Source organism: Cucurbita pepo, chromosome 18 (genome assembly GCF_057944985.1).
Source record: "Cucurbita pepo subsp. pepo isolate OVF chromosome 18, ASM5794498v1, whole genome shotgun sequence".
NCBI lineage: Eukaryota > Viridiplantae > Streptophyta > Magnoliopsida > Cucurbitales > Cucurbitaceae > Cucurbita > Cucurbita pepo.
Genome location: NC_141815.1, coordinates 3,946,843 through 3,974,309, shown reverse-complemented (window position 1 = coordinate 3,974,309; position 27,467 = coordinate 3,946,843). Strand labels below are relative to the sequence as shown.

The 27,467-nt window shown below is 35.4% G+C and overlaps 1 non-coding gene across 1 annotated transcript; it reads left to right on the top strand.

The window, feature by feature from the left end:
- The first annotated feature begins 9,191 nt into the window (after window positions 1-9,191).
- On the top strand, window positions 9,192-9,263 carry TRNAQ-UUG (transfer RNA glutamine (anticodon UUG)). Its single transcript has one exon. It is a non-coding gene; the product is annotated as a tRNA-Gln (tRNA).
- Window positions 9,264-27,467: the final 18,204 nt, after the last annotated feature.

The following is a 27,467-nucleotide window of genomic DNA, read 5'->3' as shown; positions in this document are numbered from 1 at the left end:
CATCATCTCTTTCATAATCAACATACATGACTTTCTTATGTCTCATAGGCATAGAGCGGAGATATTAACGAAGTTTATATAGCATGACATTCATAACACAACATAGTTCAATAACATACATAATCATATCATAGTATAACTTATAACATATAATAACTTGTATCATGACAACATATATCGTAGCATAGACATAACATCGCACACGTCAAATAATACCAAAACATGACACATGCAGGAGGTCACAGCACATAGTCATTCATATAGCAAACAAGTCATCTAACCAAATCAATAGTAAAACTACTTATTTGGTTAGTCTAGGCTTGAACCGTAAAGAGCTTGTGGGTTGTGCGTCTGAGTACTTATGAGTTTCTTTTTCTCTACTCGACTGTTAGAAATTGGTTTTCCTTGTTTATTGTTTTCACCGGTCTCTTTTTCAAATGGAAATCCATGTACAGTCTAGTCGTCCTTTGGTTCCAATTACCTCCTCTGATGACTCGTGACGACGATGGTTCCTATATAGTATTGGATTCTTGACGTCGTTGATCGTTTAACCAACTGCAACGATACTGGTTTGCAACTCGAAGTGTAGGGTTGACTATGCGCTGACAAGATTCTAAAGGAGGTTTACACCATCTTCTCTATGAGGAATGGGGGAGCTCGAAGTCAAATGGGGGAGAAGTTCTATGTTGTTGCAACCGAAAGGAGGCGGCTTGAGAATCAAATGGAGAGTGGGTGGTTGGTTGGGGTTCTAGCGGTTCCAACGACTCCCCTAAAATTTCCTACACAATTATTTAATTATTATTATTATAACCTCAACTCTTATTAAATAATAATAATAATAATAATAAGAATAATAAAATCTGTATAATAAAAAAATTAGTCCAAGATATTATGGCATAATAGGATGAAATCAAGTGGAGATACATTTAATTCAACAAACTAGAGAAATGTCAAATAAAAAATGTTATAGAATTTTGTAACGACCACATAAAAAAAACACCAGGTTGCAAGAAAATGCGCGAAAATTTTGGCGAGGCGCTGAAATTCTTGCACCCCTCTCAGCTACACCCTACCCGATGCCCACACTTCTCCAAATGAACCCACAAGAATCCTATCACCGTCATAGAACCCACCTGCAAAGTAGAAAGGAAAAACACAGAGAGAAAACGAGAGAGAGAGAGTGAGTGATTTTCGAGAATACTCCGACAACGATAATCTCATAGATCTAGTGTCGAAACAACAAACTCACACTGTGAAAGGGATCATCGACGACTGGACGTACATAGGAGGTAAGCTCTCACGCCTTCACAATGTGATTCGTCGTTGGAAAAGAGGGTTTGAGTATTTTAGAATCTTATAGATCTGCACATAATAGGTGCATACAACTAGAAACACTCCGTGGGAAGCAAAGAAGAAGGGTCAGTGACGAACAACCAAAGGGAAAATGGCAAGAAACGAATGTCAGAGAGAGAAAACTAATTGAAAAACTCAAGGGAAACGAGTAGAGAAGACGAAGTCCATGGACTTTGGGTCGAACCTAAATTTGTTACCCAACTGCAGCCCATTACAGACACTATTCTACCTAGACCCAAACCAATCACTTGCAGCTCCTCAACCCCAACCATGCGCCTGCAGCTCGACCGATACCTGATTACGTGAGGCACAACCTGCTATGGCCCACGCATTAGCCCACACCTGCAGCAGCCAGTACTGCGCCGCAATCTGCAACCCACATATGCATAACGACTCGCGCCTCGACCTGAAGTCGCCAACAGTTGCGTCAAACTTTGATTGCACCACGTGGCACACCTACAGTACGACACTTCCTCAGCTAAGTCGGCTTAAATGGCTTGGCTCGACTATACAGCTCAAAATTCGCTCCTTCCACTCAGTAAAGGGAAAAATAGCTAATTTCCATAGTTCCGACCATCTCGAAGTTGAATTTGAGCTTGTTTAAGGCAAATAAGGCCAGTAAGGGTAAATTTCTCAATTTAAATTCGACTGAGTTAAGAATTCTTAGATTACTAACCAAACGAGATGAATATTTTAGTAGAAAACGATGACCAACGATAATTGGAGTAATTTCGAGGAATGGGAGCGAATGTACTCCAATCAGGAAAAACGTCAGTTAAGGCCAACCAAGCAAGTGGCCCTACCATCATTCAGTTATAATTTTGTGTTGTATGATGGCATGTGTTCGTGGCTCCACACGTGTTATATGCTTGTATATGCAAACTGTTATGAAATGATATGTATATATTATGATATGTGAATGTTATGTTGTATTTGATGAATTGATATTTTTATGATATGATATGTTGAAGACATGCTCGAGATATGCTATGTGACTGTTATGATACATGATATGATACAATATGTGCATGATGTGGATTGTTATATCTGAAAGCATGAAAACGTTATGATATGACATACGTGTGACATGAATGATATGATATGATGGACATGTAAAACAACGAGTTACATGAAATACATCTCTGACATACGCATGAAAGATATGATAAACAATATGAAAAATGATATGATATGAAGGAAACGCTAACGGGATTGTATTATATGATAACGAAAATGGAAAAATGTTGGGATCTCATGCATTATTGTGTGCTCCTGCATCGAGGAATACCCCTTCTCCTTCACGATAGTACGAACGCGTATGCTACAAGACAGGGAAACGATCTTTATATTTATCATAATGCAGTTGTGACGGTTGTTATTCCTAACGGGTGTCCGCCATCAACAACTACCAAAGAATACTCGCCCAACCAGAAAGGGGCCCAGTTGGTATGCAAACTGACTGGTGGGTCCATGCTTGCACGTGTGGACTATGGGTAGGAAAAGTACACATTCAAATTGCCCATTTAGGATAGCCGCCATAGGAAAATACGCTGTTATGATAGGTCTCATTCATGAAATTATATGTGCTTGCATTTAACTCGGACCGGGGGTCACTTATTGAGTATTTCTTAAAATATTCTAGCCATGTGCTACTCTCATTTTCAGATAAAGATAAAGCTCCTCTCGGTGGACGGTGGCATCGCACCTAGGAGACCATGACCCATGCTTAAGGTAGTTTCATAATTTGAATTATTAGATTATAGGTTAGTATAGGTTAGTTGCATTTTCAAACTACAAGGCATTTTTACTTTATGTTATTTCTTGTTTATTTCAACGCCCATTATTTTATTTAAGGGCTTTAGAAATGACAGGTAAGAACAAAGTTATGTTTTTATTATAAAGTTTGAGTGAAGTATTTTCACATTAAATAATCTTGATACGTATACAGTAACGACCTTAGGTTATAAACAAAATTTAGTATCGTTACAAAAGAAACGAGTGCAAGTGAGGACGCTGGCCCCGAAGAGGGGTGTAGTGTGAGATCCCACATCGATTAGAGAGCCGATAACGAAACATCTTTTATAAGGGTGTGGAAAACTCTCTCTATCACACGCAAGAAAAGTCACCATTAATTATAAATTAGCAAGCATAACTAGACTTAGCTTTTTCACAACTTTTTTAACCATATTTTTGATCGTAGGGCTGAAAAAGAATGATAGAATAATTATACACGTGATCTAATCAATTAATTGATTTTAATGTGTTGAAACCTATAAAATACAAAACTAAAAAAATGGGGACACATTAATCATTTTCAAAGTTTTGAAAGTATACGAAAATACAATTTATTTTTAAAAGTTCAAAGATTAATTACACACAAATTTTATAAACATTTGTGATCTCATGGTCTAGTTGGTTAGGACATTGGACTCTGAATCAACCCAAATTCAAATTTTGTGGAACTTATTTTATGTTTGTGAGTATTAACTTAACACAAATATTAAAGCAACAATATATTAGATATTTTAAAAGTTCAAACTATAAAATATAAATCGAAAAGTTTATAAAAATATTATCTATTTGTTAGAGGTTTATATCCACATGAAAGGGGCCAAATAAGTAAGAAATCAAACATTAATCCCTCAAGTTCTCGAATAGTTTGGCATCTTAACAAAGTGACATGAAAACAAATAACATTTTTCAATATAAAAAGTTCCCATCAAATAACAAGATCATTCAATATAGGCCATGCTAAAGTGATGTGAAAAAATGTGTAAAACATATGAAGTGAAACTATGAGGTCTAACCTCCAAAGCAGTTGCTTTATTAGATGTAACTTTACGAGCGTCTCGAACGTCTTCTTTTAAAAAATGCCTTTGAAAAGTTTCATTCAATAACACTATTAAATTGCATAAGGAATTACAATCCTTCACTAAAATGATTCTGATTCAAATATATGAGTTTGGAGGTAGTAGTGCAAAATATAATGATTTATAGAGTAGAAAATAATAAAGACGTTTGAAGCAAATGGAAAGGATAAAAGAAGAATATGATAAATAATAATGGTAAGAATATACTTTAAAGCAAGGCATTAACTAATAATGGTAAGAATATTGTTGGTCTAGTTGTATGATTCGAGCATTTGGTGCTAGAGGTCTAAGAGTCTGATTCTTAAGTCTTTTGTTGATAAGTAGAATTAAAAGACCTTAATTCTTAATTGTACTTTCATTAATGTGACATTTTAATAGGTAATTTCCTTGAGAACTTCTTATACGGTTCTGAGGGGTAAACCCAATGATTAAAGGCAAGGACAAAGGATCCCCTCAACAAGTAAAAATCTTTTTCAATTGTCTCAATAACTAAACTAGATCAGAATGAAGAATTGAAATAGATTCTAAAAGAGACAGGCAAAAATTAAGGGTTTAGAGACAGCTCAATAAATGAAATGCTTAAGCTTAAGGGTTGTTAAGTTCAATTTTTGGAATGTCTCATGGCTAGAACTTTGACTAAAATAAGAAAGTTCTCTAAAATGAGAGTAAAAGATGAGTGTATGATTCTTGCTTAGGGTGCAAGAGGTCCCAAATCCAATACTGGAAATGCCTCTAATTTTTTTTTTTTTCACATCCTTTTTTCTTATCCACATCATATGCTGAAAATACATATTTCACAACTTTTTTAACCATATTTATGATCTTAGGGCCGAAAAAGAATGGTAGAATAAATTGTTTAGCATAGACACAAAAAAACTCAAATGTGTGATGAGAACCCATATGGATAGATGTTTTGGATGTCATGGTGAGATGGTAAATACATGGGTCAGTTCTCAACCAATGTGTCAGAACAAGCCAAGATGGTCAAACTTTATCGAGACTAGGAATGATGTCAAAAGGCATGGGTTATGTTATTGGTAACCAAGATGACTATGAGATTCAACGTTGCTTAAGAGTGATCTTGGCATAGAGTAGAAGAAAAGACAAGTCAGATGACTTGACCTAGTCTAAAGGCATGTTGGATAGAGTCGCAGATGATTGAACATGCACACACAAGAGGCGTGTGTGACAAAATAAGTTTGGATTCCACACTAGTTGTGTTCAGTTGGTAAAGGAAAACCTCGCCTAAAGTTTAACAAATCTACAAAATCGGGCAAAAAATGTGAATTGGGCTTGAGCTCCCCCTCAAAGCTTGTCGTAAGTGTGTCAAGATCACGATGCAGCACGGTTGAAAAAGTATGACGTGACATTAGATATCAAATTAAATGAAGAAAATAATAATGATGCTCTTATGAAAAGTAAATTTCGAATGATAAAAAGATAAAATTAGGGCCTTCATGGAACCCCTACTTTTTTTTTTTTTCTTTATTTCATGTCCTTCTCTTTTATCCATGTAATATACGTAAAAATACTTATTTCACAACTTTTTTAATCATATTTAGGATCATAGGGCTGAAAAAGAATGGTAGAATAATTGTAAACCTGATCTAATAATATATTAATTGATTTTAATGTATTGAAACTCTATCAAATACAAAACAAAAAATATAGAGGATACATTAGTCATTTTCAAAGTTTTAAAGGTATATGAAGATAATATTTATTTTTTAAAGTTTAGAGATTTATTACACACAAATTTTGTAAATATTTGTGATCTCATGATCTAGTGATTAGGACATTGGACTTTAAATCCAATAAACTGAGTTCAAATCTCAGTGGGACCTATTTTTATGTTTCATTACGAAAATGAAAATCTAACCAGTGGATTTTTATGTTCATGATTGATGACTAAACTAAAACTATCCAATTATAAAATAATGACTTCAAAGGTTTTTTTTTTCTCCTTCTCTATGGATAATAATACTTCCACATGGATTTTGTTAATACTCTCTTTCTTTATTAATAAAATAATGACTATATATTTAATAAAACATAAAAAATAATGTTGACGTATGGGCATTTGGTTTAGTGGTATGATTCTTTTTTTTGGGTACTGATGAACAAAAGGAAGTGGTACTGACTTAATCTGGAGTAAAATGAGAATATAAGTCTTGGGACTAATGGTTTGTAGAGTTTGCATATAATATAGTAATTGATAGTACCATTCATTGTTCTCCTTTGAAAGATGTTTATGGGTTTAATACATTTACGGCTTTGATTTTGCTTGTTATTCCTTATAATATTTTAATCCATTTACGCCTTTGGTTTTGCTTGTTATTCCTTCTAATATTTTTGTGAGTGAAGCAGCACAAGAAAGACAGATTTGATCAAAACCCTTTACAAAAACGTGAAGATTGAGAAACAAAATTTTAAAGTTGTTTCAAGAATTAACAAAGGACGAAAAGAACACATTTTTCACCCCGATGATTGAGTTTAGATACATTTTCGCAAGGAGTGATTTGCATGTCAAAGGAAACAAAGTTACATTCAAGAGGGGATCACCCTTACAAAGTTCTGGAAAGAATTAATAACAATACCTATAAAATTGATCTTACAATCAATGTCGCTTACTTGAGTTATTTTGTTGTAGGTTATGATTTTATGATTTGAGTACAAATAATTTTAAAGAGGGGGAAGATGATATGGATCAAGGTGTTCCAAATGTTTCAACTAGACCTATTACACAATTCAAGACCAAGAATATTCAACGAGCATTCATTCTTCATCCTCAAAATTAGATAGGCTCGATTCAACCTCCATTCCATGTGATAAAAGTTGATTTGATTGAAGAAGTGCCATTTGAAGCTTCGAAAGTGAATATTTGCACACGATCAAGTTTTTATAAATAGCACTTCATTGATAATTTATTTGCATACACTTTCTTAACTTCTTGCAGTTACAAGAGCAAAAAGGTGAGAACTTACTTGGTAAAAAGGAGATTTTTTGTGAATAAAATTAAGTTCTAAACAAGACTTCCACCCTTTAAAATTTGAGCATCATCTCTATCATTTCTAAGTTTCATGCAATTCTTGTGGTAGATTGCATCCGAGTCGTTCAATCAAGTCTTAATCAAGATCAACTGTGGAGTGACTCAATTTAGAACAAGGTTTCAAATCTTGTTTCTACATCTTTTACCTTAAGAGGTAATCTACTTTTAACTATCTCTTGGTTGATCCGAGTTTTGTATAAGAATGTGTAATTTCTTTGATTCAAGGGTTTTGCTTCAAAAAAAAGCTTGAATTGTTGGGGTGAGGATTTGGTTGCCTTATCACCCACGCTCCAAAGTTCGCTCCCATCCACGATCAACTCCTAGTTAACTGAAAAAAATGTAAACATGGAATAAAAAGTCAATAAATAGCCTACTTGTAGGCTCTTAATGGAAACCTTAAGCTAAGATGTTATCTCTTATTGAGTTATCAGGGTCTTGGCACTTAGAGCTTATATTCTTACATGTCCCTTATGGATTCTAAAAACTTTTCCATAAAGTAACCTTTAGTTCTCTTCCCGTAAACACATGAGTGGTGTTATCATGATCATATCATCCTGTTACTAAATTCTGATGTTGTGTATCTCATCTAAGTGAGGGAAATAGGAGGCCCTCCTTATCATCCTACTAATGATACAAAGGACAGGGCATCCCATATAAAAGAGGAATAGGGGCATTGTTGCACACCAAGTGCTGGGAGATAACGGTCACTTTTGGGTATGAATCCTAGCAACCTTATTTACCATTGTATTCAATTGATCCTAGGTATATTCTAGGACCATGGTTTATAAATTAACATAGGCTTATACATTAGATCATGGAGTAGCATCAAAACTCATTAGTTTTAACTTAGCTAAACATGAAAGGGAAACCTAATGTGATTCCATGGGCGTGAAAATTTACTTGTAACTTGATTTGGGCGAAGGACATTATGGTCATTTTACACCTCCTCTCGATTTACCATCTTAGGTATATCTAATGGCTACCAAATTTCATACGTAGCTTTAACATAGAATAATATTCCAAGTATTAAAATTTTGTAAGTAGCATAGTTTGTTTAAGGGGTTAATTTAATGTTACTTAACTTTTTAACAAAACATCCGATTTAGGCCTTTAACTCACTGTTCTAATATTTTTCTTTCATGTACCATTAATTCATACTTGACTTAGGTTATATATTAGAATCCAATCGATTCTCTCAAGTATTTATTCAGAAAACTCAAAGATGTTTATTTACCTCTTGACTAGTGTTCGGAGCCTCGTTTCTTGAACTTCTTGCAAATGGGTCACCAATCGAAAGGAATGATGGGTCGTGGGTTGGTTGTAGTGATGGTTGCCTGAATTCAAACAAAATTTGACCCTATCCCGTTGTCTTCTTCGCCCAATTCACGCGTCTTTCTATCTGCCTTTCTCTTTCTTCTCGACACTTTTTGACTCCATTTATCCGTTGTTCCTCTGTTCATATCTCAACTATGGTGAGTCCCTATTTGCTTGCCATACGTTCCCACGACGTTGTAGTGTCTTCTACCTACACAATTCGACTATCTTTATACCTCAGTATTCAAAAATTGTAAATTTGCTGACGGTGAAGAAAAACGCAAGGGACAACGTGAATGCAAGTATCTTACCGTGGGTATGCTTCTCATGGGCTGAAAAAGAATGGTAGAAAATTGGGCGAATAAAATACTTCTTTCACTACTTTTTAACCATATTTATTATCGTAGGGCTAAAAAAGAATGGTAGATAATTGTAAAGGTCACCTAATATATTAATTGATTTTAATGTGTTGAAACCATATCAAATACAAAACTGAAAAAACGAGGACACATCAGTAATTTTTGAAGTTCTGAAAGTATATGAAGGTACTATTTATTTTTTGAAATTGAGAGATTTATTACACACAAATTCTTATAAATATTTGTGGTCCCATGGTCTAGTGGTTAGGACATTGGACTTTGAATCCAGTAACTCGAGTTCAAATCTCGATGGGATCTGTTTTTTATTTTATTCTATTTCATATGCGTGTTGTAATAGTGAAATATGCATATCTTTACGATGCAAGGGACAACCCTCTTACTCCCAATTTTTTTTCTTCAATTCACACCGTCTATCTAAATTCTAAAATTTTCTTTATGTATTCATGATTGATGATTAAAGTGAAATTATCAAATTAAAAATTATATTATGGAATAACTTCAACCATTTTTTTCTCCTCTATGGTTACTGCCCATAAACATAATTTTAAATAATCAAATTTTGCATAGGTTTAGAGCTAAAAGGTAGGATAATAATACTTCTACATGGATTTCATTATTAATAAAATAGTGATTACACATTCAATCAAACATAATAAATAATGGCAAACATATGGGCATTTGGTTTGGTAGTATAATTCTTGCTTTGGGTGTGAGAGGTCTCAAGTTCATAATCGGATCGAATGACTATTTCTTTTTATCTAAAACCCTCTTTTTTTTTTCTTTTCTTTTTTTACTTTTTTTTTCCTTTCCTCCTCATTAGTCCTCCGAACCCTAATTAGGCATGGAGGACAAAATGGGCAAAACACTAATTTCTCAGACTTGTGTTACACAATCATTGCTCGTGGAGCGAGTATAGTGACTGGTTGAAGGAGAATCATAGTGTAGGTGAGTAGTTGGTATCGTGAGGAAGAAGATGGTTTTAGTTAACCGACCTAAATTGCTTTACTTGAACCTGACCTCACTGATCCAATTGGATTGGACATAATCGTCAATTCTTACTACCCGAAGTTATATGCTATCTAAGCCTTTGTGTTGCTTTTCTAGGTTATAGCCTATAACCTTGCAACATTGCAAGAATGTCAACCAATTAGGTGGGGGATGATGTTACGGTCATGCTCGTCCAAGGCGTATAGCTCAATGGTCACATGTCCATGCAATGCCAAACTCTTTATTTGATTTCATGTTATATTATCGTATTATTGTATTTTCTTTTGTATTACTGTTCGGCGAAACTATATCCAGGCCAGACCTCAATAGCCTCAAAATGTACTATAGGGGGATGCAACTAAGTGTCAACTCGACCAAGCCAAAATTTGCATGATTGTTCGGCGAAATCATGTCTAGCCTGTCATACGTAAATCGCCTAAAAATATACTACAGGGGGATGTGACTAATCGTTAATTCTTCCTATCGGAAGTAATATGCTATCTAAGCTATTGTATTACCTTTCTCGCTTATAGCCTATAAAATTGCTTCCAAAACCTTATTTCAAATTTTCTTACAAAATCTATTTCGAAAATCTATCTGCCCTTGTTTTCTAAAATCTTCTTCTCAAAATCAGGCCAGAGGTTTGAGCATACATTGCTTGGCCCGTAGGTGACACGAATCCAAATTTGCTTGCCTCACTCGGGAGTGAATGTGGTACAATCGCTGGGCCCCGAACGGGTGAATTGTGAGATCTCACATATATTGGAGAGAGGAAAGAGTGCTAGCAAGGACATTGGGCTCCCAAGGAGGATGGATTGTTAGATCTCAAATTCATTGAAGAGGGGGGTGTTAAAACCTCTCCCTAGCCGCTCACATTTAAAAAACCTTTTGGGAAAGTCTGAAAAGGAAAGCACAAAGAGGATTGGATTGTCCCAAATGGTATCAGAGTAGGAAACTGGGTGGTATGCCAGTGAGAAAGCTGAAACTCAAAGAGGGGTGGATTGTGAGATCCCACATCGATTGGAGAGAGGAGCGAGTGCCAGCGAGGATGCTGGGCCACGAAAAGGGGTAGATTGTGAGATCCGACATTGATTGGAGAGAGGAACGAGTACCAGCAAGGATGCTGGGCCTCAAAGGGGGGTGATTGTGAGTTCCCACATGGATTAAAGAGAGGAATGAGTGCCAGTGAGGATGATGGGTCCGGAAGGACGGTGGATTGTGAGATCCAACATTTGTTGGAGACGAAAACAAAACATTCTTTATAAGGGTGTGGAAACCGTTAAGAACTTAAGGGGAAGTTTGAAAGGACAAGCCTAAAGAGACAATATCTGCTAGCGGTGAGCTTGGGCTGTTACATATACTAAGTTAAAATGAAGGTTAGTCTATGGCCCTCTGATAAGTATCATAGTGTTCCAAGTGTTTCAGCTAGATCTATTACACGATCCAAGACCAAAATTATGCAACAAGCATTTATTCTTCATCGTCAAAATTGAATAGGCTCGATTCAACCTCCATTCCATGTGATACAAGTTGATTCGATTAAGGAATGACCATTTAGTGGGCATTTGAACAATTGAAAGTTTGTTTTGTGGAAAGACTATAAATACCCACAAATTATTAGGTAAAAGGCAGATTTTGATGAATGAAATTTAGCTCTCAAATTAGAACTTTCATCCTTAGAACTTTGAGCATCATCTTTGTCATTTCTAAGTTTCATGTTGTTCTTGCTGTAGATTGCATTCAGTCATTCAATCAAGCCTTGATCAAGTTCAATTGTAGAGTGACTTAACTTGGAACCATGTTTCAAATCGTGGTTCTAGATCTTTGATCTTAAGAAGTAATCTACTTTTAGCCTCATCTTTTGGCTGTTCCAAATTTTGTATGGGAAGAGTTAATTTCTTTGATTCAAGGGTTTTGTATTCAACAAAAACTTCGATTGTTGGGCTTAGATTATGATTGTCTTATCACCACGCTCCAAAGTTCGCTCCCATCCATGACCAACTCCTAGCCTGAAAAAAAATGTAAACATGGAGTGAATAAAAAGTCAATAAGTAGCCTACTTGTAGGCTCTTAATGTCAACCTTAAGCTCGGATGTTATCTTTTCTTGTATCTTCAGGGTCTTGGCACTTAGAGCTTATAATCTTACCTGTCACTTACTGATCCTAAAAACTTTTCTCTAAAGTTCCTCATCATCTTGCTCATGATACATAGTGTAGGGCATCCCACATAAAAAAGGAATAGGGGCATTGTCGCACACCGCGTGATGGGAGATAACGGTCACTTTTGGGTTTCAATCCTAGCAACTTATTTACCATGATATTCAATTGATCCTAGGTATTCTTAGAACATGGTCTATAAATGAACATAGGCTTATACATTATATCATGGAGTAGCATCAAAACTCATTAGTTTTTAATTTAGGTAAACATTAAAGAACAACCTAACGTGATTCGATGGCGTGAAAACTTACTAGTAACTTGATAACCCCCTTTCAAGGTCTTCTATATAGTTCCATGTTACTTAATGTCTCAAAAGTTGTAAAACGAGGTTATTTTGGGCGAATGGCATTATGGTCATTTTAAACCTCCTCTCAATTTACCATCTTAGGAATATCCAATGGCTACCAAATTTCATAAGTTGGTTTAACTCAGAATAATATGTCGAGTATTAAAATTTAATAAGAAGCGGAGCTTATTTATGGAGTTAATTTAATGTTACTTAATTTTTTAGCAAAACGTCTAGTTTTTCCCTTACCTCACCATTCTTAATATTTTTCTTTCATGTACCATTAACTCACATTTGACTTAGGGTATATATTGAAATTCAAGTGATTTCCATACGTATTTTTTAAGAAAGCTTCTTGTGTTCGATTTTCTCCAAATTTTCTTTGGCAACTTCCTTAGTGAGTCTTGTTTGAGCCGTGGGTAGCAAATGGGTCACCAACCGAAAGGAATGATGGGCTGTGGGTTGTCTGTAGTGATGGGTTGCCGAAGTTCAAACCAAATATGACCATATCCCGTTGTCTTCTTCGCTTGATTCACGAGTCTTTCTGTCTACCTTTCTCTTTCTTCTCGAGACCTTTTGACTCCATTTTTTCTGTCACTCCTCCATTTAGATCTCAACTATGGTGAGTTCCTATTGGCTTGCCTTATGCTCCCACGCCGTTGTACTGTCTTGTATGCATCTACACAATGCCCCTATCTTCGTACCTTAGTATTAACAAATTTTAAGTTTGCTGACAGTGAAAAAAAGTGCATGGAACAATGTGAATGCGAGTATCTTACCATGGGTATGGTTGGATTCATGTGATAAGGCAACCCTAATCCAAACCCAAACGATCCAAGCTTTTGTTGAAGCAAGAACCCTTGAATAAATGAAATTAACACCTCCTTATACAAAATTCCTATCAACCAAAAGATAAGGCTAGAATTAGATTACCTCTTAAGAACAAAGATCTAAAAGCAAGATTTGGAACCTTGTTCTAAATTGAGTCACTCCACAATCCAACCTAACCAAGGCTTGATTGAATGGCTCAAATGAAATCTACAACAAGAATTGCTTGAAACTTAGAAATGGCAAGGATGATGCTCGGATTTCTAAGGGTGAAAGTCTCAATTTGAGATCTCAATTTCATTCGTTCACACTCTAATTTTATTTACCGTCTCTCCACAAAAGAAGTTAGTGGTAGTGATTCAATCATGATCCCCTTTTAAATCCCCACAAAAGACGAGGTCAATTTGACCATTACAAACTTTATGAAATTAAAAATAATAAATAATGTTTTCTAACAACTCATAAAATGATGCTTGCAACTTCATCCGCTACTTCAATCGTGCAAATGTTCACTTCTAAAGCTCCAAATGGTCATTCCTCAATTCAATCACCTTGTAACACATGAAATGATGGTTGAACCGAGTCTATCCAATTTTGTAAATGAAGTATGAATGCTTGTTGAATCTTCTAAAGGTCCAAAATGCTTGCAAATTTTGTAAATATTTTTGGTCCCATGGTCTAGTGATTAGGACATTGAACTTTGAATTTAGTAACATAAGCTCAAATCTCGACCTATTTTATGTTTGTGAGTAGTAATTTAAAGTTTATTCTTTTTTTCTTCCAAATCTTATTATCAACAAATTCCATTACTAAAAGTAAGAGTGAAACAAGTGAGAAAGTATCTTAATATAAATATAAGGAGGAAATTCCTCCATTTTCCTAGATTTCAATACTCTCTTTCTTTATTAAAAAAAGTAATGATTATATATTCAATAAAACATTATTTTGTTTTATTTTGGTGTAAGAGGTCCCGAGTTCAATTCTTGAAATGGCCCTCCAAGTTAACGTCAATGGCCCTTCTCAATATTATGAGTAACTTTAATGACGGATCTGTGGCCATAAACGGATTCCTCGTAATTGGAATCGAAGCATATTTAAGACTATCAATAGTCACCGATCCAGTTGGACTAAACAAAATAGGTTTTTTTGACTGACGTTAATCCAATTGAACTAAATTTCTTTTTTTTTTTTTAACTAAATTTCCTTTTTTTTTTCTCTCAATTTAAACTTTCGGACTCATTTTGCCGTGATTTCATGACAATTCGACTCAATTTATGACCCAATAGAAAATTTGAAAATTATTTAAGGCCGAACCAAATTCAAGAAGTCAACAAACAAACAAATAGACAAATGGAAGTTTATGCAAGAAATACTTAGAGGAGGCATTAGGATTGGGCATATGATGATTTGGCATGAATAATGAACAAATTGGGCATGAGATTTGATAGCTAAGGCTAGGAAACTCGAGTAGTTGAGTGATTTAGCCAATGATATGATTAAGAGTCTTCCGCATATATGAATTAAACTCTAAGGTTGATTTGTTGAAGACCATAGCATGAATTGTATGATAATTTTGTGATTTATTGAGCAGGTGAGTTTGATTATGCCGTGTTGTCCATAGATTTCCTGATGAGAGGGTTAAGAACAAGGTTATGCCAACTTTATTTTTCCCTGGATATATGTTACATGCCCTAAACTAAATTAATGACTTATGGTTAGTTAAAAAATAGTCGGTTGGCAGGGACATTAACCAATTAGGTGGGAGAGAATGTCACAGTCATGCTCGTCCAGGACATGTTTCCAATGTCACGCCAAGCCCTTTATTTGATTTCATATTATATTGTCTTACTATTGTATTTTCTGTTGTGTTATTGTTCGGTAAAATCATATCTAAACTGTTCAAACCTAAATCGCCTCAAAATGTACTATAGGGAGATGTGCCTAGTCATCAACTCTCCCTCCCCAGAATTTGTATGATTGTTCGAAGAAATGTACTATAGAGAGTGCAAGTAATCGTCAATTCTTACTACCCTCGTGTTACTTTTCTCATTTATAGCCTATAACATTGCTTTGAAAGCCTTTTTTCAATCTTGCTTTCAAACTCTCTTTCAAAAATCTCTCTACCGTCGTTTTCTAAAACCTTCTTCTCAAAATTTGGCCAGAGACTTCAACATAGGTTGCCCGGCTGTAGGCGATGTGAATCCGAATTGGCTTTCCAAAAGTGACTTAAAAATTTAACATCCCTATCACTAACAATGATTCCAGGGATTCCACCTAATCTTACTACTTCCCTACAGAATAACCAGCAACATGCTTTGCATCATTAGTCTTGTTGCATGCAATAAAATGAATCATTTTACTAAATCGGTCTACCACAACAAAAATACTATCACCCTTTTAGTGTGTTGCAAACAAAGAACAAAATCCATAAATATATTAGTCCAAAGTTTGTTAGGGCAATATACAATCCATTTGGTTGATTTAGCTTCTTTGCATTTAAACACATTGGCTACAAAAAATTATTAACATCATGCTTCATTTTCGGCCAAAAGAAGTGTCTATGTAACATATTATAAGTTTTATATATCCCAAAATGTCTCATTAAGCCACGTGTGCTCCTCTTCAAGTAAAGCTCTTATAGAGCATTTAGGAATACACAACTTGCTTTTCCTAAAAGCAAATCTTCTACCATAAAGTTTGTTTTGACCCGTAAGATACTTCAAGCTTTCATGATCAGAGTGGATACATATTTCTCTATGCCATAAGTAGTGTTGTCACACCTGCAATGTGCGAACCAAAGCAAACAAGTCTTTATCATAGTAGGATAGTTCAATGCTACCACATTTAGTTTTTCACTAAAATACACCAAAGATTTTTCTTCTTGCATAAAACAACACTTATGCATAAACCACTCATCACATTCTATCTCAAAAGTTTTATCAAAGTCAGGCAAAACAAGTAATGGTACATTATTAATTTCTTCTTAAGTACATTGAAGGCATTCTCTTGCATTTTTTCCATTTAAAAAAACCATTCTTTTTTCACTCCATCCTTCAAGGGTGCTAAAACTTTTTATAAATCTATTATAAAAGCTAACTCACTCATGAAAACTCAAAACTTCACTTACATTTTTTTTGTGTTGGCAAATTCCTAATGACTTTATCTTTATTTACTCCCTCCATTTTTACGACTAAGAAAAAAGAGTAAACTTTTTTGTGTTGGCAAACTTTTTCTATTAAAATTAGCATGAAATTTCTATGACTTAAGATGCTACACATACTCCAGCAAAGTTTTCGAATAAATTAAAATATCATCAAAATACACAACAACATGCATTCCCAAATATTCTCTCAAAATAGTATTCATTAAATGCATAAATGCACTAGGAGCATCAGTTAACCCAAAAGGCATAACTAGCCATTCATACCATCCAAACTTAATTTTAAAAATTGTTTTCCATTCATATCCTACAGGTATTCTAATTTGATGATATCCAGATTTCAAAACAATCTTTATAAATAAACACGAACCATGCAATTCCTCAAACATATCGTATAGCCTAGGAATAGAATGTCAATACTAAATAGAGATTTTGTTGATGACTCTACTATCCATGCATATGAGCCAAGTTTCATCTTTCTTTGGTACCAGTAAGACTAATACAGAACATGTACTCAAACTTTCTTGTAAATAGCCCTTCTCCATGAGCTCTTCACTTTCCTTTGAACTTCCTTAGTCTCAGTTAGATTGACTCTATAAGCTAGCTTATTAGGAATGACAACCCCCAGAATGAAGTCTATTTTATGTTCAATATTTCTAAGGGAGGTAGTCCTTTCGGTACTTCATCTTGAAACACGCCATCAAATTCTTGTAAAAGAGATTAAAACACTAGGCAAAGACAAGTTGTTATCGTTAGAGACCAAATATTGGTCCTTGTCCATAAGTACAAAGATTGTTTTTTGTGAAAACATGGCCGTTCTCACCTTAGCCAAACAACTCACTTTCTTTCTTTTTCAATTTCATATCTTTTTTTCATTTTGTTTTTACTAATTTTTCACTCAATTCTTGTTTTTCTTTCCATCTTTCTCCACAAACATTTTTTTTTCTCAAACTTTAATTCATGAACAAATACATTGGCAGAACTCAAAAGTACAAGAGTAGTTCATCTTTTATAAAAGAATGCCTATTCAAATAACCATCATACATGACCTTCCTATCAAATTGCCAAGGTTGACCAAGCAATATGTCTCCAGCAAGCATTGGAAACACGTCACAAAAAACTTTATATTTATATTTTTCCAAGGTAAAAGATATTAAAGCCTGAGAAACTACCTTCATTGTTCCCCTATCATTGAGCCATTGAAACTTGTAAGGTTTAGGATGGTGTTGGGTTGAAATTTGTAACCTTTTGATCAACATGGTACTTACTACATTGGTGCAACTTTCACTATCAATGACAAGACTACAAGGAGTCTCCTTGACTAAAATACCGTGTGTGAAATAGGTTATCTCTTTGATCATCAACATCATTGCCTACGTTCCCACAACGTTGTAGTGTCTTGTATCTACACAATTCGACCATCTTTATACCTCAGTATTCAAAAATTGTAAATTTGCTGACGGTGAAGAAAAGCGCAAGGGACGACGTGAATGCGAGTATCTTACCGTAGGTATGCTCGAAGTCATGGACTGAAAAAGAATGGTAGAATAATTGGGCGAAGAAAATACTTCTTTCACTACTTTTTAACCATATTTATGATCGTAGGGCTAAAAAAGAATGGTAGCATAATTGTAAACTTGACCTAATATACTTCTTTCACTACTTTTTAATCAAATACAAAACTGAAAAAACGAGGAAACATCAATAATTTTCAAAATTTTGAAAGTATATGAAGATACTATTTATTTTTGAAGTTTAGAGATTTATTACACACAAATTTTGTAAATATTTGTGGTCTCATGGTCTAGTGGTTAGGACATTGGACTTTGAATAGAAATTGACAATTCAATTTTGGAACTAAAAAGTAGGTGATAGAATAATGATTATATATTCAATAAAACATAATAAAATAATGATTATACATTCAATAAAACATAACAAATAATGTCAAATATATGGGCATTTGGTCTAGTGGTATAATTCTTGTTTTGGGTGGGGACCTCTTCAATTCCAATCTAGACAAATGATATTATTGGGTTGCGTTCCCATGCAATACTAAACCCAAAATAACATTGCTCGCAAAATCTATTTTGAAAATCTCTTGCTGTTTTTTTTTTCATAGAATCTTGAGTGGCTGTCGCTCAATCACAAAGTTTGCTGCTAAGAAAAGTGCGATTGTGACACCTTGCATGCATTATTCAAGTCTAAAATTGGTAGGAATAGAGATCTTATTTGGTGGCACTAGGGGAGCTTCCAGCTAGCGTCTAGTAGTAGGCACATGTAGATTTACAAAGAGACCTGGGAGGCTACTCGAGAGCGAGGGCTTCAACATACCTGTTTTATCAACTCTAAAGCGAGATAGATGAGGGCAGCCTAACCTATCTACAAATAGCGCGATGGATAGATGGACCCTAGAATAACATATGTACAAATAGCGCGATGGATAGATGGACCCTAGAATAACAGAACATGAGGTTAGGTACACAATGAAACCATAAGTTAACCCCGTGGGGGTGACCTTGCACCTTTAGATTAAGTGTGTTTAGGGGATGAGACTTGATGAGCCCAATGAGACTAAAATCCTTACAACGTCAAACTAGGTGTCTTTAGGGTATAAGACTTGATGAGCCCAATAAAGCTAGAACTGAACCATGACTCCTTATATTTTGCCCGCTCATGGAGCATGATGAGCACATAGTTTGAGAATCCTAATTAGGAGGAGATGAGATGAGAGTCTATAAGTAAGTTACTTATTAAGTATTTTTTATACTCACTTTTGCTATACTTTACTTTTTAGGTGAATCATAGGCCACCGATAGTAAGACCACTTACTTGGTTGGCCTAGGCCAAAGCTACTACGACCCTTTAATGCTAGTTTAACGTTGCTCTCTAAAATTTAATTCTACCTAGGAGTCCAATATCATAAATTAGAATTCTAATATGAGAATTGGCTCACGTAGTTTTGCATAAAATAATTTAAACTAGCTACGTCTAATTATGCATAAATACTTTAAACTTACTCCAAAAATACTAATCTTAAATGCTTCCGAATAATTGAAACTAGAAGCAAAGGTTTGATTGTATCAAATCTAAGCTGAATCAGCCAAAATGCAACCTTGAGCGATAAAAAAGTGTACTCTTCGACTGACTCAAACCGTTCAATTAGGATGATAAAATAACATGGGGGCGGAGCTCCCTTCTATAGTGTGGGTCAACCTACCACTTTTCAACTTTAGCAATGTCGGACAAAGTTTCCATCTTTTTGTTCTTTTGGTTATTACAATAATAATGTCATTTAATCAATAAAATAAATAACATGAATTTAAATAAAATAAATAAATAATAAAATAAAATATTTTTCTATTCTAACCTAAGGGCCACAAAAACAAAATATATGTATCTACCCTAGCTTCAGTCTCATGGTCGTCACTACGACGTAGTCATCCGTACATAAATGTCTTACCTTTATGTAGTCATACCTTGAATATTTTTGTTCAAAAAGAGACTAAAAATAATATAACATATTAATAGACTTATTAATAGAAAAGAAAGAAGGCATGCACATGAGATTTCGACAAACAAATTTAATTCATGGAATGAAATTTAATTTGTATACTTTAATTTCTTTCAATATGCACACGTGACTCGAATCGCTTATTCTCAACAAGTTGATTTTGCAGGTTGGGTGTAATAGCCCAAAAATAAATAAAGAAATAAACAAATAAAAATAATTATAAAAAATAGTTAAAATAATAATAATAATAATTAATTAATTAATTAATTAATTAAAATTAAAATTAAAAAAAAAAAATTTCCCCACTTCTCTCCGCTAAACCTCTCATCCCTTCCCACAATTATCTCTCCTCAACCAGCCAACTGAAGAAAAAAAAAAACAACAGAAAAACAACCATGGTCAGATTTGAGAAGAAGTAAAATGGGCTTTCAACATATTGCAGATTTAGAGATTTTTGTCAGTTATTACCGTAAATTCCTATTTCAGATTTCATTTTCTTTTATAGTTATGGTTATAAGAAATTAATTTAGGATCAAATCTTCTTTCATATCTTAACAAGTCCTGTAATAATCCGATCCCATATTGAATTGATTAGATTTTTGTTACCATTTTAAGTTATACGAAATAAGGTTATAAAGTTAGATTCAATAAAATTTTGGTTGGCAGATCTATATACTAGAAGATCGTAGTCAAACAATCAACTTACAATTGTACTTACAATTGGTCAGTAATATCTGTTTACACAATTGAAAAACCTATTAGATTCAATAAAATTTTGGTTGGCAGATCTATAAACCTGATCGTAGCCAAACAATCAACTTACAATTGGCCAGTAATATCTGTTTACACAATTGAAAAACTCATTAATGAAAATAATCAGAGAGAGAGAGAGGGAGATTGAGGAAAGATTTGTTGAACAGTATTTAACAATAAAACAGGAAATATTAAAGGGCAGTGAGCTCCTTTAAATTTTGTCTAACACTAAATATCAGAATTTTACGATGGCCAATGTAAATTAGAGAAATAATTTTATAGAGTTCAAACTTGAAACTGATGTCATGAGCTCATATAGGTTGACTCGGATTTCAAAGGACGGAATCGAACTTTCATTAGAGATATATTTGTGACAATGACTTAAGCTAGCCAGGTAAGTGGCCTTACTATCGGCATGGTTATATTTGATGTTGACACGTGCCCTGTGGTTCTGCACGTGTCATATATATTGATATGTGTGAATTGTTTGTGGATCGATATGCTTCCTATTTGTTATGTTATGTTATAATATGTGGTTTGTATGATAATAATTATGGTACGATGTGCTCAAGGGTATGTTTGAGATAGGATACGAGAAGGATGCAAATGTAACGATAGGAGTAAGATACGTTCATGAAACGTTAAGGTTAGGTTACATACCGGAGTGCTATGGATAGGAGAGATTGATGAAAGAATACGGTTAAATTATGGGTAGAAAGGGATAGGTTTGTGATAGATTGATAGAACGATAGCGTTAGGGTACGTTCTTGTGACGATATGACTAAGATACGTTACGTAATGATATGTCTGTGATAGGTATAAGAACGTTAAGGCTATGGTAAGTTAGAGAACGATATGACTATGAAGTGTTTACGTTATGACTTGTTTATGATATGATACATTGTATGCTAGATTATTGTGCTGAAGTACGTAGTTATGTGAACGTGAATGTATGCTATGTATGCTTTTAGTCTGATGTGATGTGTAATGCATGTAACGATACGAGGTCCTTGAATGATTATGACATGTTTGTATGGAATATGTGAATGTGAACAGCATGTATTGTATGACATGAAACACGGTAAATTGTCGCGAACCATAACCCCGATAGAAATGTGTATGAAATGTCAAATGAAAATGAGAATGACATGAAGCCTGGAACGTGACAGGGGGATTATGGTCATTAAAGATAAATGTAGAAATAGGAGGACCTCATGCATTATGTGTGTTCCTGCATATGGGGGATACCCCCATCCCATCACGAGGGTACGGACGCGTACATCCAATGGCAGGACAACGATTGTTATGCATTACATAGTGCAGCTGTGACGGTTCTAGTTTTAACGGGTCCCGGCATAAGGGGCTCCCAGAGTATGCCCAGCGGTGTGCGAACTAGCTGGAGAGCCCATACTCGCACGTATGGGCTGTGTGTAGAGTATATGGTACACGTCCACGATTATCCGTTAGGACAGCACCGTAGGAAAAACGAAATGAACCGAAAGATAGGTCCCATCATTTCATTGCATGTGATTGTTGCATTTAACCCCAATAGCGGGGTCACTTACTGAGTATTTTTTTAAATACTCAAGCCATGTGCTACTACATTTTTCAGATTAAGGCAAGGTATTCATGTACGGCTGACGACGGCATCGCAACTCGAGATCATGGCACATGCATAGGATAGTGGTATTTATTTTCTTAGACTTAGGATAGAATAGGATGTTTTAAACTTAAACGCTTATTTATTTTATTTCGTGTCGATTTAAAGATGTTTTCGAAACACGTAAGTCCATGGCTGTGTTTTAAGTTAAAGGTTATGTTTTATGGAATTTAAATGAAGTCTTCCGCATTCAATGTTTATGGTATGTATATATTAGCGACTTTAAATTAAGTAGAAAATTTTTTGTCGTTACATTGGGTATGCTAGCTTGTTTTGTGCGCTTCTCGAATCGCTTATTCTCAACAAACTCGACATAGTTGATTTTGTACGTTGAGTATGCTAGCTTGTTTTGTGCGCTTCAAATGTCATCTACTTATTTGAATGTCTTTGAATATTATGACTCAATGTTATTACCTTTCCGTACTTGATTAGATGGTCATGCAAACAAGTGGTATTATTCAGAATTTTTCATTATTTTTTATTTTCAATTCTAATTTAGGACACTTGTCAATTTAACTTCAATAATTTATAATTTTATTACCAATGTGATAAATATTTGCAATTTGTGACGAGTCAACGGTTCTCATTCAACCTAACACATTAAAAGAAAAAAAACACAAGTAAATCATACTGTTGATAATATAATATAATATAAATGTATAATAGAAATATATACATTTATAAATGTATAATAGGTTAGTTTTGTACCTTAACGATCAACCATTGTCTCTTCTGGCTCTGATAGTCTACGTTCGAATCCAAGGGCACATGATTTTCCTTCCAATTATGTCATCGTGACATATGGCGCAATCAGCAGGGTCATAGGTCACAGGTTATCTAAAGGACATTTGGTCGGTTGGTTGCTGATCTTGGATCAGGTCCTCGTGGGTCTGCGCTCGCCAACAAAACGTCGACACGTGTAGCCTAGCTGCAGCTCCTCACCAGTTAGCTGACACACGTTTCCGTCAATGCTCGAGTATTAAATTTAGTGATTGTGTGCTTGAAATAGCTCAGTTGGTTAGAATTTGTGGCTCTTAACCACATGGGTGGTGTAACGAGTCAGATAAAAAAAAAAAAAAAAAACGGTTGTCAGCAGGACCGAAAACTCCAGCGAATGCCGGAGTTTTCGTTTGCACACGACCCACAAAGGCCGCCCGACATTGGGGTCACCACGGAAACCAAACCCGACCTTCAGCCACCTCCAAGACACCTGCAGAGAGGAAAAATAGTGAGAAAACGAGAAAGACAGTAAGAAAATTCGACGAAACTCCGGCAAAGCCAAAACCTACGAAATCGACGTCGAAACCTCTGTTTTACGCAACGAAAGTAATCCCAAAGACTTTTACACACACCAGGGGTAGATCTACACGAGTCCTACTTGTTGTACAGCGTCGGGCAAGGGAGATAGAACGTTGAATTTTCGAACCCTCTCAGATCTGAGTGTGTTAGGCCTTTACGAACCAAACAAATACCAAAAACGGAATTAGGGGGAGAATGAGACTCAGAAACGGAGAAAAAATGAGGGAAAAAGGACGTCGAAACGATGTTACCGAGGTGAGAGAGACGTCGTCAGAAAACTTCGGGTAACCGGGCGAAGAAGATGAAGTCTGACCCGAGGGCCAAACTCCACGACCCGAACTGAGTCCAACCCACTCCAGTCCAAACCTCGACCGACGACACTCCCGCGGCCCAGTCGCCTCAGCCCAAACCAGAAAGCTCAATTATGGCCTAACCCATCAGCCACGACCTGAGAACAAAAACCCCAGCCGACCCGAGACCCGCAAGCCCAATCCAACACCCGACGCTCACAGCCCAGCCCACCGGCAGATGTTACCTTTCAGTATAGGTCTGGTCAATCACTCGCGGTTAGCCCAGACCCGCGACTGCAACCGAAAACCCGCGCGCTCGACCCGAGACCGCTGCACACGTGTCGCCCTCTGGTTGTGCCACGTGGCACATCTACAGCGCGACACCCCTCGGCTCCGACGGCTTAATCGGCTCAGCGGTGGCTTCTTGGCTCCGGCAGCTTATTTGGCTCGGGAACCCTATTTCTGACCTATTTTGCCACTGTTCTGACCCTCCTGGACCTAGTTTTGACCCCATTTAAGGTAAAATAGATCATTTTAAGGTCGTATTTCACAAATTCAAGTTTGAAATTATTTATGTTTGTGAAATACTAACGAAGTTGTCGAATGACCAAATAGGAACCAACCACCAACGGAAGCGTAGGACGTATACAAGGAGCTAGGAGCTTACGTTTATATTTTAGGGAGTACTTCGGTTAAGGCCTACCAAGTAAGTGGCTCACCCGTTGTAGGTTACGCGTTGTTTGTTGTATGTTGGCACGTGCCCGTGGATTCGCACGTGATGTTAAATTGTATGCTAGACTGTTGTGCTTAAGTACGTAATTTTGTGAACGTGAATGTATGGTGTTTAGAATGATGTGATATGTAGTGCTTATGACGTTTATGTGATTCTTAAATGATTATGGCATGATTGTATGAGATATTTGAATGTAGACAACATGAAATGTATGACATGAAATACAATAAATTGCTTGAAATATCATTAGGAATATGTATGATACGTAGACTGAAAGTGAGAAATGACATGTTAAGCATGAAAAATGATAGTGGGGTTATATTCATTAATGATATAGTATAAATATTGGGGACCTCATGCATTATGTGTGCTCATGCATCTGGGGAGATACCCATATTCCATCACGAGGGTACGGACGCGTACATCCAATGGTAGGACAACGATCGTTATGTTTTGCATAGCGCTGCCTTGACGGTTACTAGTAATAACGGGTGTCCGGTCTAAGGAGCTCCTAGTGTATGCTCGCCTGACAAGGAAAGTGGCCCAGCGGTGTGCGAACAAGCTGGTGAGCCCATACTCTCACGTATGGGCTGTGTGTAGAGTATATGGTACACGTCCAAATTTACCCATTAGAACAGCACCGTAGGAAGACAGATTGAAAGATAGGTCCCATCATCTCATTGCATGTGATTGTTGCATAACCCCGATAGGGGGTCACTTACTGAGTATTCTAGAAATACTCAAGCCTCGTGCTACTATACTTTTCAGATAAAGGCAAGGCACCCATGTGAGATCGACGGCGGCATCGCACACCCCGAGACCGTAGCACATGCATAGGATAATTGTTTTTCATTTCGTAGAATAGGTTAGTTTAGGTTGAATTCCCGGTTGCATCATTAGTATAGGTTAGAATAGGTTGAATTGTAATCGCATAATAAACCACAGGGTAGTATAAGAAAGTTGTTTGAGTGTTGTTCTTTTCCCTTTCTTTCCCTTGTATTCGTTTTTGATGAGGTAATAAAAGGCCAGCGTAAGGCGCATTAAGAGCCCACTTAATGTAAATTCCGCATTTCAAGATATAGTAATGCCCTTAGATTAAATAAATAAAATTTAGGGTGGTTAGAGGTGGAGGTTTCAACCCTCCTTCTAATGTTTTCTTCGGGCACTTATCATCACATTATTCCTCCATATCCTTCAAACACTTTCTCTAGGACCAACCATTACTCTTTTTTACCCACACACGGAGACACTCACCCTTACATCTTTTATAACACCTCTCTTCTTCCTTTATCTATTGAGACCCTCAACCTAACACCTCTACCATTCGTGACCGGTCAAAAATTATCATTCAACAATACACAATAAATAAAAATAAAAGAAATTGAAAAAAAAAAAAATACTGTAAAAGTTTATACCATAGTGAAATTTATGGGGGTGGGAAAGCACTTATTTTATATATATATATATATATATAAAGAATAATTTTTATTTTTCATTATTCAAAAAATGTAAAAATTATTTTTAGGCAACAATGTAATATAATATTCTACTCACGTCATTTCTAAAAATTTAGATTTTATTTATTACAATGTAACCCAAATTCTAAAAGAAAAAAAACAACATTAACGTAATCAAATAAATGTAGGCTAGAAATATATGTATATAATAAAATAAACATAAATGTATAATGAATTAGTTTTGTACCTTATTGAACAACGATTGAACATTAGGAAACATTTATATATAATTTTTATCTTCATTTTCGTGTTTTTCTTCCTTTTATCACATGTTCAAATTCTTTCTTTTTGACTCCTTAAAAATAATTATTTTTTCCAAAAATAAAAATTTTACATTTTTTAAAATTGGGCGTTACACATATCTCCCCCTAGAACTCATTCTTGACTAAAATTTAAAGTTCAGTTCAATCGATTTGCTTCAAGTGCATGAGCAAGTTATAATTTATTTAAAAAATATTTGTTTGTAAATAAGAAACGAGCTCTGGGGATTTCAAAGGACGGAATCGAACTTTAATTAAAGATATATTCGTGACAACGACTTAAGCTAGCCAAGTAAGTGACCTTACTATCGGCATGGTTATATTTTGATGTTGACACGTGCCCTGTGGTTCGGCATGTGTCATATATATTGATATGTGTGAATCGTCTGTGGATCGATATGCTTCCTATATGTTATGTTATGTTATAATATGTGAATTGTATGATAATAGTTACTGTACGATGTGTTCAAGGATATGTTTGAGATAGGATACAAGAAGGATGCACAAAACGAAATGTAACGATAGGAGTAAAATACGTTCACGAAACGTTAAGGTTAGGCTACATACCGGAGTGATATGGATAAGAGAGATTGATGGAAGAATACGGTTAGGTTACGGGTAGAAAGGGATAGGTTTGTGATAGATTGATAGAACGATAGCGTTAGGTTAAGTTCTTGTGATGATATGACTAAGGTACGTTCACGTAATGATATGTTTGTGATAGGTATAAGAACGTTAAGGCTATGATAAGTTAGAGAATAATATGACTATGAAGTGTTTACGTTATTACTTGTTTATGATATAATACATTGTGATGCAATATGTCATGGTATGATGTGCATATGATGAAATGTTATGTTAAAAGCATAGAACGTTATGTTAGGTCTCTTAAATTGTGTGTATACAACATGATATGAATGACATGAAATTACGATAAATGACATGAAATATAACCTCGTTAGAATTATGTATGATTTGAGAACGGAAGAATGAG